Source organism: Atractosteus spatula, chromosome 26 (assembly GCF_055471065.1).
Source record: "Atractosteus spatula isolate fAtrSpa1 chromosome 26, fAtrSpa1.hap1, whole genome shotgun sequence".
In the NCBI taxonomy this organism is placed as follows: Eukaryota; Metazoa; Chordata; class Actinopteri; order Semionotiformes; family Lepisosteidae; genus Atractosteus; species Atractosteus spatula.
The window spans coordinates 10,732,730-10,745,280 of record NC_142731.1 but is presented as its reverse complement, the minus strand read 5'-3'; the positions used below and the strand labels follow the sequence as shown (position 1 = coordinate 10,745,280).

Genomic DNA, 12,551 nt, shown 5'->3' with positions numbered 1-12,551 from the left:
AACACCCACTGCGTCAGGGCACCAAGCTAACTCAGAAACTTTGAGCTTCTGCTCCAGTGCGCTTTCAGGGAAAATTCTCGCTGGGTTTCGGATTGATGGCCGTGACAAGAGGCCAGAGCTGCAGCACAGTATAGCCAGTGATGAGAGGGGCTCTTTTAACCACAGCGAAGCTCGGCAGCATCAGCATTAGCACTGTAGAGATGTGTGAAATGTGAAAGCCATTTACCACCTCATGCAAAGATCCACCAGTACCAACTACTACAACCAGCCTGTCGATTTCTCTTCTCTGTGCATCTATAGAATCTCTCCACTCTGTATACAGCCTGCCTGCTGCTGCACAGGGTTGGTATGTCAGGGTGTTTAAACAGACGTGCTACCGCAGAACAGAGGCAGCAGTTCAGCTTTAGTCTTTCTGAACTGTAAATTCAACACCAGGGTTTTGGGTCACCCGGGCTTACTTAAAACCCATTTCTTACAATGGTTTTGCAACTCTGCATTTAAGTCTTTCCTGAAAAGGAAACAAAAATCCCAGAACATTAAAACCTCATTTCTGTTTTTCAGGAAGTCAATCCTGTAAGAACTTCACATTCAGAAGGCAAACCACTGCAGAGGAGGGTCTGTTTGTTACTGTCTGTTTGTTACTGTTAGGAGACAAGAAACCCTTTAATAAGGGCTGTGAAGTGAACGGTCAGGCTGATTTATTGCAGAAGCCTGGGGCAGCTCTTCTCCTCTGTAATTACTGCAGAGTGCAGTTTAGACTCTCCACCAGGCAACCAGTGTCTCACAGAGCATCTGGGAAATGCAGGGGGTCATAGATACCATTCACAAAAAAACTGCCATTGACAAAACAGACAGTAGAATTCCACAAAAACACCTGGAACAATAGCCTGAGGGCAGCCAGCAAGCACAGGCTATCAAAAAGAGTCCAGGCGGTGGGTGCTGGACATTTGCAGATGAATAATAAACTGGCAGTGAAGAGTAATTCTGTGAGAATGGGCAAGACATTCTTCCAGGAACAGGATGAAATTCATTGCTTTTCAATTCTGGAGCAAAACATCTCATTGCTCTTTCCTGTGACCAAAAAACTCAAATCTTCCCAGGCCAAAATATCAACAGTGCATTGATCTTGCTTTTCTTCCCGTCAGTTCTGGTCAAGAGCTCTGCGTCGCCTCAGAGCTTCAGATAACGATCAGTGAAGAGAAGCCAGCTGGATTCTCCCGACGCAAACACGTTTCACAATCTCGGCGAGAGAAAGGAGAGCTCATGTCAGCCGGGGACAAACAGCTTTGGGAATTAAGTGTGAATTCCACACACACAGATGGGAGGCACCGTCTCCGAAAATTCAGGCCGTGGAGGAGGGGGTCCTCTTGACCTCCATTCTGGCGGCGGAAGTTCCCCGGACACTCCAGCTGCAGGGACGAGCTACCTTGTGCATTTCGGCTTCAACAGGCGGTGTCTGGTGGACGCTGAAGCACGGCGCACACGGAAGAGGTCACCGTGTGGGCAGCTGGCCGGTCAGGGACTTCTCCGGGGTGATTTTAGCCTTAGAAAGAAACGTCTTCCAAAACCGGGCTACCCATACAGGCTCACACAGAGGTGCAGATACCCAGAAGACACGGTGGCATCCAGTATTGCACTGAATTTACCATGTTGTGACGATTTCCACTGCCGGTATATTTGCCACAGCTCTTGCAGTTACCATGATTAAGCTTGATCACACTTTACACTGTTTTTTCTATGCTCTGCCACAGAAAACTTTAGCGTTTCTCGGGGTCTGTGCTACTGCTTGCACCGTGCAAATGCAGTTATGTCGTAAATCTCAGACGCATCGTAAGTCTCTCAGTCCAGCACAGCTGAGCGTGTCGAAATTTGCCCTCGGTACACCCATGAGCCTTCAGAGTTTGCCCGGCCTCCGACAGCCTGCAGAACTTTACATATGATTCATGTGTGACTCACGGAAGAGTACAACACCGGCCTCACACTGCCCTGGTAGGGACTCAATGAACAGGAAAATGCACATGTATACAACCATCAACTCCTGTGACACTCAAAGACCAAGTGAGCTCCTTTGAGCCCAGAACTTAAAGCAAATAAAACTACTCGAGCGAATTTCTGCAACCCTCACGTGGTGTAGATGGAGACCTAAACTGCAGTGACTTCATTCTGGAAAATGCAGTCTTTGCACTAGTGTGCAACAAGCTCTCTCTCCAAAGAGCTTTTTGAGATTATCGACGTGTTAGAACCTTCAAGAGCTTTAGTAGAACCTTGAACGGAACCACACTCAACGCTGCGTAGATGAGATCTATATCTGTAAACTTTATAAATCGTGTTCTGGAAAGATTTGCCAGAAGCAAAATAGACAATACATAAACTTGAGCCTTGGGCTTTTTGATGTTATCCCTCTCGTGTATGTCTAAAAGAAACGCACTTCTCGTCAGACTTATGCATGCGTTTCTATTTCTATCTTTTTGTACACGCGTGGTAACAATTCATAGATTTGTTCCTAATACTTGCTTTGTGTCCCCCAGTTTCTACTGCCAGTGCGGAGCCTGATGAAACTGATGTGTATGAAAGTCTCCAATAAGGTGAAACGGCAGGGGATCTGACCCTTTCCGGCCAGTGCAGGGGACCCCACTCCCACTCGGGGTCCTGCGGTCTGAGCGCCGTACAGCCGTGTGGCTGGACACGCTAAGCTCCAGGTGTAGGAGCCCCTGAGTACGCCCTGGCAGAGCCGGTCCCAGGTAATCTGAATAATCCGTACAGTGACAGAACACGCGTGTTAAATTCAGTGGGAAGCAGCAAATAGTTTAAAATAACAATCAAGAGTTAGTGTCACCGCTCTGGTAAGCCTGCTCTTACGCAGTCACTGTCGGCCGTATGCGTTACAGTACTATTCAGTTCTCCGTTTTTTAGCGATTGTTTGAATAAAGTTGCTTTGTTCCTAATCGTGTAATATTAGTCAGATTTCTGCGCTCTCTTCGCAGTTAAACTTCATACAAAGAGGATAAAGAATTATCACGAAAATACTCATTTGTCCCGTTTAAATAACTGAAGAGTACATTTGCGTCGAATACCGTGAATAGGAAGCGAAATAAAATCTTGTCGGGTTTCCACACGAGTCCTAATAAAGAGCTTATTGTGTTAAACCCTCGGGCATAAATCATACCTCAAGGGACAAGAGTTGTAATAATTATGGAAGAGTTAATTCTCTCCTCCCTCGGCGACGAAGAGAATTTATGTTGTAAGGAATCGCGCTGTTTAAAAAGATTAAAAATCCTTTTCCTTCAACAGCGTTCTTTTGTAATAGGCAGATCAAGGTATTCGATTAATTAGACGTTATTTATGGGGGATTTAAAACGAAACTGTTCTTTTCGATATCCTGCATCGTTTAAATTATTTCTTTTTTTGAAACAAACCCGAGACCTGAGACCGCGCAGCAGCTCGGTATCTCACCCGGGACACCGGCGCTCTGCGGTCCCGCCTTCGCTGTCAGCTCGATAGGGATCGCTGGTTCTGAAACCTGCATCTTCAGGATGCGCGGGCTCTCCGTTTTTACTGGAGCAATAAACGGATACACGCGCAGGCAGGCTGTGGCACCAAGCATTAATTCAGTAATTGGTGCCATTAAATGTTATTTTCGCTGGGAAAAGCAGCGGCCAAGCAGCCCGTTCACACGCCGAGACTCGCGCCCCAGCTCTCCCTCAGCCGGTCCCGACTCGGCTCCGTCTCCTCTTTTCACTCTGGTGTCATATTTGCGTCTCAAACGACCGCATCATTAGTCGATGTTTTACAATCCATCAACGTAATGATTTAATACAAATATTAAATCATAACAAAATAGACCTTTTCTATATCTTAATACACAAAGCTGGTACTTCTAAAATAAAACGCGCAGTGAGGTACATCTATCTGTGCGAGATCTTGAAGTAATTTTCCATCTGTAATTGTTTAGCAGTTGTGAAGCTGGTGTTATATTCTGTCTGGACTCCGAGCCGAGTTCCACAGCAGCGCTGAACTCACTGGCGGGCGGCGGAAAGGCGCCTCTGAATTCACCTGACAAACTCATCACTTCAGAAAGAACCTTAAACTCCTCGCTTGGGTTTTACTAAGAACATTTGTTTTAACTGGAAAATATATTGTGCGACACGAAATTAGTATTAAGCAACGATGAGCGGGTATGAAAAATAGTGTAACTTACATAAAAAGCTATTTAGCCATTTCATGTTTATGATATGTTACCCTCTTCCTCTGTTAACGTGCTTTAAAATCTAAAAAGGCTTAACCTGATATATCCCCTTATTACCCCTAAAGAACAAAAAACAATCACTTTACCTGCTACCATCTGTCGATCGAGCCCGGCTGTCCGGAGACAAGGAATCCGTTTCTTTTTAAGAACCGAAGCCAGTCGCAGGGAAAGGCGCCGAGGAGCGAGCTGGGAGGTCAGGTCAAGGTGCTCTGAAGGGGTTGGTCCCTGGCTGCCCCAGCGGTCCCACAGTCAGGCCCGGGCAGCACCGTGCCAGGTGAGACTTCAGTTCAACAGTCACTGCGCTGCGACTGCCTACATTACCTCTCTCTCTACCTTTTTCCTCTACTGTGGCCCCACCCTTCTGTAGACGTTTAACCCTTTTTAAGGTGCGAGAGCGCCCGCAAAAAAATCCGGCCCGGGGATTTCACGGAGAAAACGAGTTTATATTTCCGTTTACCAGATTACTGCCGCCGCTCAGACGTGGTAGAAGTTTTAATGACTCTCTGACCACCGTTTCCTCCAATACCCTCTCTCATAACGCCTTATAAGACCTTCGGCGTGCTGTTATATACCGGAGTGTTTTCCCCCAGCAATTCATTATTTTAAAGATGATATTGAAATCGATTTATCCCTAACCAAGGCAAGAACAGAGCCGACAACCCTGCCGCCCAGCCTCGCGAATCGCGCCTCTGTGAAGGGACTGATATTAGGCAGAGGGAGTGCTTGTGACACATTTTTTGAAAGCTTTCGATCTTCACGTCTAACCAAAATCTTTAGGAACAGCGGATTAAAACTTTTCCCAAAACGAATATTACATAGGAACCATAAAATGCACGGGATGTCGCTACCCAGTATAGATATGGGCCTTTCTAAACCTACCCCACACTTACAGAGCTTCGGAAATCGAACCCCAGTTACTACCGTCTCGGAACAAATTTGTGACTGAATGCGATTAACACATTTTTCTACAGTTGCCAGAAAAGGCTGATGTTTGTTATGGGATGTTTATTGACGTATTTACAACAATTTACAGAACAGTTGCAGCCAGGTTAGATTTTAAAACCATTAACCGTGGAGAATGAAGATCGTTGCTGCTGTATCAGACCGAGTCTTGAAACGCTCAAGAACACTATCGCGAGTGGAGAAACGGCCACACAGGCCACCCGTGTCCCCGAAGCGCCCGCGAGCTAGTCCCCACCAGCCCTCGCTTCTCCGGCACGAGAGTTTAATGTGGGAGCCTGTTGTCTCGCTGTGGGTGTCCACAACCTGCACCGCAATGAGAGGAATATCGCAGGATTTAAAGTATTATACAGCACACCATAATCTTACGTACAGCTGCAGGCGATAGTACTGAAACCCTCTGCTCTCTCCTACAGCACCGGAGCTACAGCTTGCTACGAGCCGTGGGAAGTCTGCAAACTCAGAGACATTTCTGGCTTAACAAACCAGATTTAATGCTTTAAAAAAATCTTAAGATCTAGAGAATACAAACGTCGCGGGGAGTATTAATTTAGCTTTATAGTGCTAAGATCGCAAAAACGTCTATACCCTATAACCAATACATCTGACCGTTTCAGAAATTAGAGCGGTCTTAGGAGTCCAGTAGTGACTCAGTATAGCGGACCACCAGGGATATCAGCTCTGACCTTTCGCCAGAAACCTCTGCTCGCAGCGAGAGCGCACTGGAATCTGATCGAACCGGGAAAGAACCGAATCAGCAGAACTAGGCTGAACATCACGCATGTTAACGCATCCGCCCACAGCCGCTTACGCCGCAGGCGGACATATCGCTCGGAGGACAAGGCGGGGTCTGGGCTCTTCAGCGGTGGAGAGCCAGTGAAGAGCTGCTTCAGATCCGCCGGCGCGGTTTCGGTAGGGGCACTGAAAGGAGGTTTGAGACTTTTTAGTGCAGTAGAATGGACAGGTGTCCCTTGGTAAGTCAGGTGTTTCAACAGATCATAATAACTAATAATAATAATTGCTTACACTTATATAGCGCTTTACAGGTAATGTGGATCCCCTCTACCACCACCAGTGTGCAGCCCCACCTGGATGATGCGCCAGTCCGCTCACCACACATCACCTATCAGTGGGGAGGAGAGCAGAGTAATGAAGCCAGTTCAGAGATGGAAATTAGGAGGCCATGATTGGTAAGGGCCAATAGGAAATTTGACCAGGAAGCCGGGGTTACACCCCTCCTCTTTTCGAGAAACACCCTGGGAGTTTTAATGACCACAGAGAGTCAGGACCTTGGTTTTACGTCTCCTCAGTAGGACGGCGCCTGTTTACAGTATAGTGTCCCCGTCACTATACTGGGGCATTAGGACCCACATGGACCGCAGGGTGAGCACCCCCTGCTGGGCCCACTAACACCTCTTCCAGCAGTAGCCTCAGCTTTCCCAGGAGTCTCCCATCCAGGTACTGGCCAGGCTCACACCTGCTGAGCTCCAGTGGGTTGGCAGTTGCGAGTTGCAAGATCGTAGGTAAGCGCAATTGCTTAGTGACGACCCGTCAGCCTTTCGGACGATATTTGTGCTGCAGGATAGTTCATCCCTCTGCCTTGATAACATTTTCATAGTCATCCTACCGGAAAGACAGTTATAGAGGCCAGAGCGACGAGACTCCGGAGCCGACTGAAAACACGGACGCCACTGCTACTCTCTGCTCCCATAAACACGTCAAACGTGGCCCCGAACCTCCGAAGTGAACACAACTGGGCTGTTCTTGTGCACCAGTGAACACTTATGAGAGTATTTTAAGGAAAGATATAAGTATCGGAACCAACGCCTCTCGGTACACAGTGCATTTGGGTCAGGCATCACTCCGCCCTCAGCGCGGTTACCAAGGAGACCGCTCGGGGAGCTGCTCAAGAGCGCCCCGTTTCGGAGCAACATTCCCTCACCCAGCAGGGGAATAGAGTTTAGAAACGAGGCCTCCAGCTCACTTGGTTTACTTATTTTGTCCGATACTCTCACCAGGGTCTCGGCTTTAATTTATCTAGTAGCGAGACAAGCTGACTTTAAAACAGCTGCAGAAGAGAGATAATATGGTTTGGACGTGAGCTAAAACAGATTTACAGATCACTTCACCGCTCTGTGGACTGATGTCCGTCTCCGTCTCCGTCTTCGTCTTCATCTTCATCTTCATCTTCATAACCGGAAGGCACACGACCACGGTAAACAACCCCCTCAAGTACCCGGAAGGACTAACCTGTTACTCCCCCACCCCTTCACTTTCCTCTTTTATCCCCGAACTCCATGAACACCGCGTGGACTCTCTGCCAGCTTTCCCACGCGCGAGAATTCGGGTCCCCGTGTGTCTCGTGGAAATGCTGCAAGTGTCTTGCAGTGAGCGAGGAGGCGGTTCCGCTGTTTCACCGCTTGATCCAAACTCCCACAACCCTTTAAATGAAGCGCCGTTTTAGAACAATTGAACACACTGTTTGCATCAGCTACAAGTGCTCAAGGCCCAAAGGTTTGGGACTGGGGTTTGGCCAGTGTTCGTGTCTGGACACTTTGCACTCTCTGACGCTCAGAAGATACAGATGCACTCTCAGGGTGAAGAGGACCACAGGGACACACAGATTCTCCTTGCTGCTTCAATAACTTGAAATGCATTAGAAACCAAAAATTAAAAATGAACAAGTTGAATATTTATTTCACCAGGGATTTGTCTCTGGGCTCCTCAGACAGCCTAGCTGGAGAGTTTCCTGAAGGTTTTTTCCAGGGATCAGAGTGGCAGAGTTAGATTGGATTTCACAGCTGGCACAGTATTAGACGCTCTGAGCCCACAAATCAGCACACCAGCGATAGCTCAGTTGTGGTTATAAATACTGTAGGTTTATGTCAGTGCACTAAACACAAAATTCCTCTTTCTTTCCTCTCTCTGTAGCTCTCTGTACTCCAGCTAAGTGATATCACTTTACTCATAAATAAGCAGTTAGCAATCCAGAATCCAACACGATGCTTAAAAAATTCTCTTCCTGTTAATGAGCTTGTCAGCCCAGCCAGTCAGAAGCCCTCCGCAGAGCCCTGTCTGCTCTAACACGTGGGCTTGCTGGGCGTCTCAGGAGTGGGGGAGTGGGGCTCAGGCCTGGGGCTGGAGGGGGCAGAGATGTTGTGCCCATCATGCCACAGGACTGTGGGCTCCTTTGGCAGCTCCTCACCTGGCTGACAGCACTCATGCAGCCTCGCAAGCTTCTTCCCTAATGAGAGAACTAAAAGATAAAGCTGACACGAGTCTTGTCTGCCTAGGATGCTAATTTAGAAGTTCCAGTTTGATTCTGTGCAATTAGCAATTTGTTCTTCCTTTCTTGAAAAAAAGGTGGGATACCCCAACTTGATGTAACCATTTTGTGACTGGTTCACTGAAAACAACACTGAAGGTTCTTGAATGAATGAGTATGGAATCCTGGTCTTGTGTTATGAGCTCCTTTGAGGTTCATATTGGTGACACAGCTCTGTGGGAAAATGTCTACTGATTGTAGAGGCGCTCTGTTCATTGGGTCAGGCCTTGTGTAATAGCAAGAGTAAGCTGTTCCAACTGTACTAGTCAGAACTGGTGATGGGGAAACACATTATTTGTTAACCCAAAAGATGGGTTGTATAGTTGTATAAGAGGTGTACACCCCACTCCAGAGAGGGCCAAGTCCTGCTTTAGCATTGTTTTGCCAAAGTACGGAGAGTGGTTTTAAGTCAGTCCTGTCCTGCTGACTGGGAGAGAGCCTGCGAAGGTCCTGGTGGAGCGAGGCACTGTGGGAAGCCAGGTGTTGTGGGTGTGCGCTGAGAAAGGAGGGGGTGTGGGCTTTGTGTGTGGGCAGCTCAGACGTCTTCAGTTAGCTGAAACGGCTCAGGCTGGGGGCAGCAGGGCTGCTGAAGCAAACTGAGTAATGTCTTCTGCTGCACACAACCCTCCCAGGGCCTGGGAGAGCCAGGAGTAATATTTCAATGTGGCAGGTCTTGTAGCTAACAAGATCAGATTAGGCTGGAAACACGAAAAGAGAAAGACATAAACCTGAATATATAAATCATCACAGGTGAATAACGTGGGGTAGCGTGAATTTTTCTCTGATGAAATAAGTGTGCTGTAGGAGTGAACATGTGATTGTGGAGAACACAGGTATGCATATATTAGACACATCACTGCGCTTGTCAGGGCTGCTGAAGATGATTAAGGTGTCGGCGTCTAGATTAGCCTTTCCAGATCTGTTCCCTCTCTCCTTGCGGTTTCCATTATTTCTCCCCTGAATTTCTGAAAAGTCACAACCACATTGTACTCAAAGACAAGCACATAGCTACAATACGGCTGGTCCACAACTCATATATTTATACCTGAAAAATATCGGTTCTGTTATTGGATACCAAAAGATACCTTTTATACACCCCCTACCAGAACAGTGCAGGAAACTCTCCAGTTCGGCCATCAGGACTGAGAGCTGGACACATCCTGATGTCTTCCAGCAGATCTGCTCCAATGGCCGTGGAAATACAGAGCCCCTCAGGGCTCTTCCTAGAGCACACCAGCCCTGCTCTCTGTCTGTTCAGTTCAGTAGCTCTTTCTGTTGGTGTTTCTCTTCACCCCTCGCCTACAAACACATGATGCTCTTTCTAAACAGATGTGAGCCAGATCTGCTACATCATGCCTTATGACTACTTATATACAACTAACTTAGAACAGCAAAATAAGGAAGAGGTCTGGTCTGCTACTACTTTACAGTCTTCAGGAATGTCCAGCCTTTCCCTCTACTTTGGACAGGATAGGTCAACTCCCAATTGAAGACATTGTCCTTTAAAGTTTTAGTATTATCTACAGTATAGTCTTAAGAGAAATGTAGGAATGAATAGCAAACAACATCAAATATTTGCTATTTTTATAAATATTATCATGTTATGTTCAACTTGACACGTAATGTGCTCTTGTCCATTATTTCTAGGCTTTTATTATTCCTGCTAGCATTACTCATGATTTCATACAAATCCCATGCTGCTGAGATCTGAGCACTGACTCCCCCATGACCCTGTGCTTGATAGAGAGGTTAGAAAATGGATGGATGGCTGTTGTTATTATTATTAGTGTTAATAAAAATAGAAAATACTTCAAAGTTTTTAACTGGGAAGACACAATGAGCTAATGTCTTGAATGTAATGACACACCTGTCCTAGGTGGTGTGTATCGTGTGCATACGGCTATATGTGTCTGAAGCTGTTTCACTGCGGGGTCACACAGCTGAGGGAGTGGGGCTGCACAGAGCCAATAGTAGTGCTGAAGCTCTCCAGTCGCTTCTCTGTGAAAATCCCTTCACGCGAATCCCAACATCTTAGATATAAAGCAAATAGACAGGCAATTAAAACAGGCTGGAGCCAAAACTATAAATCTAATTGATATCTGACAGGAAAGGAGGGAGTTCTGCCCTCAGGAGAGAAGGAGACTTTTATTTCTCTCTCTTGCTAATATTCTTCTCTTTGTCTCCCATCTATCTCCTTTCCTGCTCTCTCTCTTCTGTCTCTCTCTCAATTGCTGGCTATAAGCAGTACTAATAAAAGGTTTCTGGGTAGTTGGGAGTGCCAAGTTTTCATTTTAATGTTATTGTTTAATTTGTTACCTGACACGAAGGTTATCATTTGTCAAGAAAATATTACTGCTATTTCTGTCGCTGAGTCTTGCTTTTAGATTTCCCATTGATGGTTCTTGAGCTCCTGGGGTCTGTAGTCACAGAGGTGTGCAGATCCAAACCAGGGTGAGCTGCAATTTCTCCTGCTTCTACGCAGGATTTTGTCACACCAGACAAAGAAACCCAGAGAGCACTATGAAAGTGGTTGCCAGTTCGTATCCTGCGGCCGGCAGAGGAATCCTACTCCTTTGGGCCCCTGAACAAGGCCCTTAACCCAACTGGTCCAGGGGCGCCGTATAAAAGGCTGACCCTGCGCTCTGACCCCAAGCTTCTCTCCCTGTCTGTGTGTCTCATGGAGAGCAAGCTGGGGTCTGCAAAAAGACAAATTCCTAATACAAGAAATTGTATAGGGCTAATAAAGTGATCTGAATATTACTGCTGTTTAATTTTGATTCTGATTATTCTTTTTCAGTAATAATTAAGGATGTTAGACAGAGCAATGATGGAGTTAAACCCAGCAGCCCGATGAAGAAGAGAAAGAGAAGACAACAAGGTAAGGGAGGTTAAGAATGAGAGTGCTTGGTAGCTTATTAACCAGAGAATCTTATCTTTTCTGAAGAAAACAGCTGGATGGCATAGTTTGTCCCAGACACCCACAACCCTTTGTGTACAGAAGTGCCTCCTGTTCTATAAATGTACTTAATGTCCATGTTTGTCCTTTCGTTCTTGTTTCACAGTTGATCCTGAGGTTGGCCAGATATATCATGGTACAGCTGTGGAGAAGACACACAGACAGACACTGAGAGTGACACTGTGTTACACACACATAGCACAAACAGACACTGGGAGATAGTGACAGACAGAAACACAAGCTCGTAGAAACACACACACAGCTGCAGTGATGGAGTCGTTCGTATGCAGGATGTTTCAGTGGTGGGGAACAGCAAGCCTGTATTTGGCCTGACTCATTTTGCTGTGCATGTGCGCTCATTGTCTCATTAGCACTGAGTTCATCCTGTTTTCTTGCCTAAATGTTAACTGTAACATAAGAGCTGTTGGCAAATCTGCCTGGAGTTTCTGTCTGATGTGAAACAATAAATCAATATTTAAATAGTAGATAAAATTGATTAATTTTGGGATGTTGTTTTAGTGAAACTGCAGTTCCCTAAATGCAGCATAGACCTATTTAAGATGCATTAAATTAAAAAACAAAAAGCAGTATTATGATCCTACACTTATAGAGCACTTTCCTGGACACTCCACTCAAAGTGCTGTACAGGTAATGGGGATCCCCTCCACCACCACCAGTGTGCAGCCCACCTGGATGATGCTCCAGTCCGCTCCCCACACACCAGCTCTCAGTGGGAAGGAGAGCAGAGTGATGAAGCCAGTTCAGAGTTGGGGATTATTAGGAGGCCATGATTGGTAAAGGCCAGGGGGAATTTGTCCAGGACACTGGGGTTACACCCCTACTCTTTCTGAGAAACACCCTGGGATGTTTAATGACCACAGAGAGTCAGGACCTCGGTTTTATGTCTCATCTGAAGGACGGCGCCATTTTACAGTACAGTGTCCCCATCACTATACTGGGGCATTAGGACCCACACAGACCACAGAGTGAGTCTATTATATTATAATGTTGAAAATTATTGCTTAACCACTTTAGATAGGAACCAAATAAATATGTTTCTATGA

At 46.4% G+C, this 12,551-nt stretch overlaps 1 protein-coding gene and 1 long non-coding RNA gene across 2 annotated transcripts in view; one reads left to right on the top strand and one right to left on the bottom strand.

Annotated features, from left to right (window-relative positions):
- sp6 (Sp6 transcription factor) overlaps window positions 1-4,569 on the bottom strand; it is a 10,339-nt gene extending 5,770 nt beyond the window's left edge. The window contains exon 1 of the mRNA XM_088906057.1: window positions 4,333-4,569. The gene's annotated coding sequence lies outside the window, so the exon portion shown is untranslated. The remainder of the gene's footprint in view (window positions 1-4,332) is intronic.
- LOC148814866 (uncharacterized) overlaps window positions 1-12,551 on the top strand; it is a 22,088-nt gene extending 9,537 nt beyond the window's left edge. The window contains exons 4-5 of the long non-coding RNA XR_016086103.1: window positions 11,329-11,409; window positions 11,594-12,551. This is a non-coding gene — a long non-coding RNA (uncharacterized LOC148814866). The remainder of the gene's footprint in view (window positions 1-11,328; window positions 11,410-11,593) is intronic.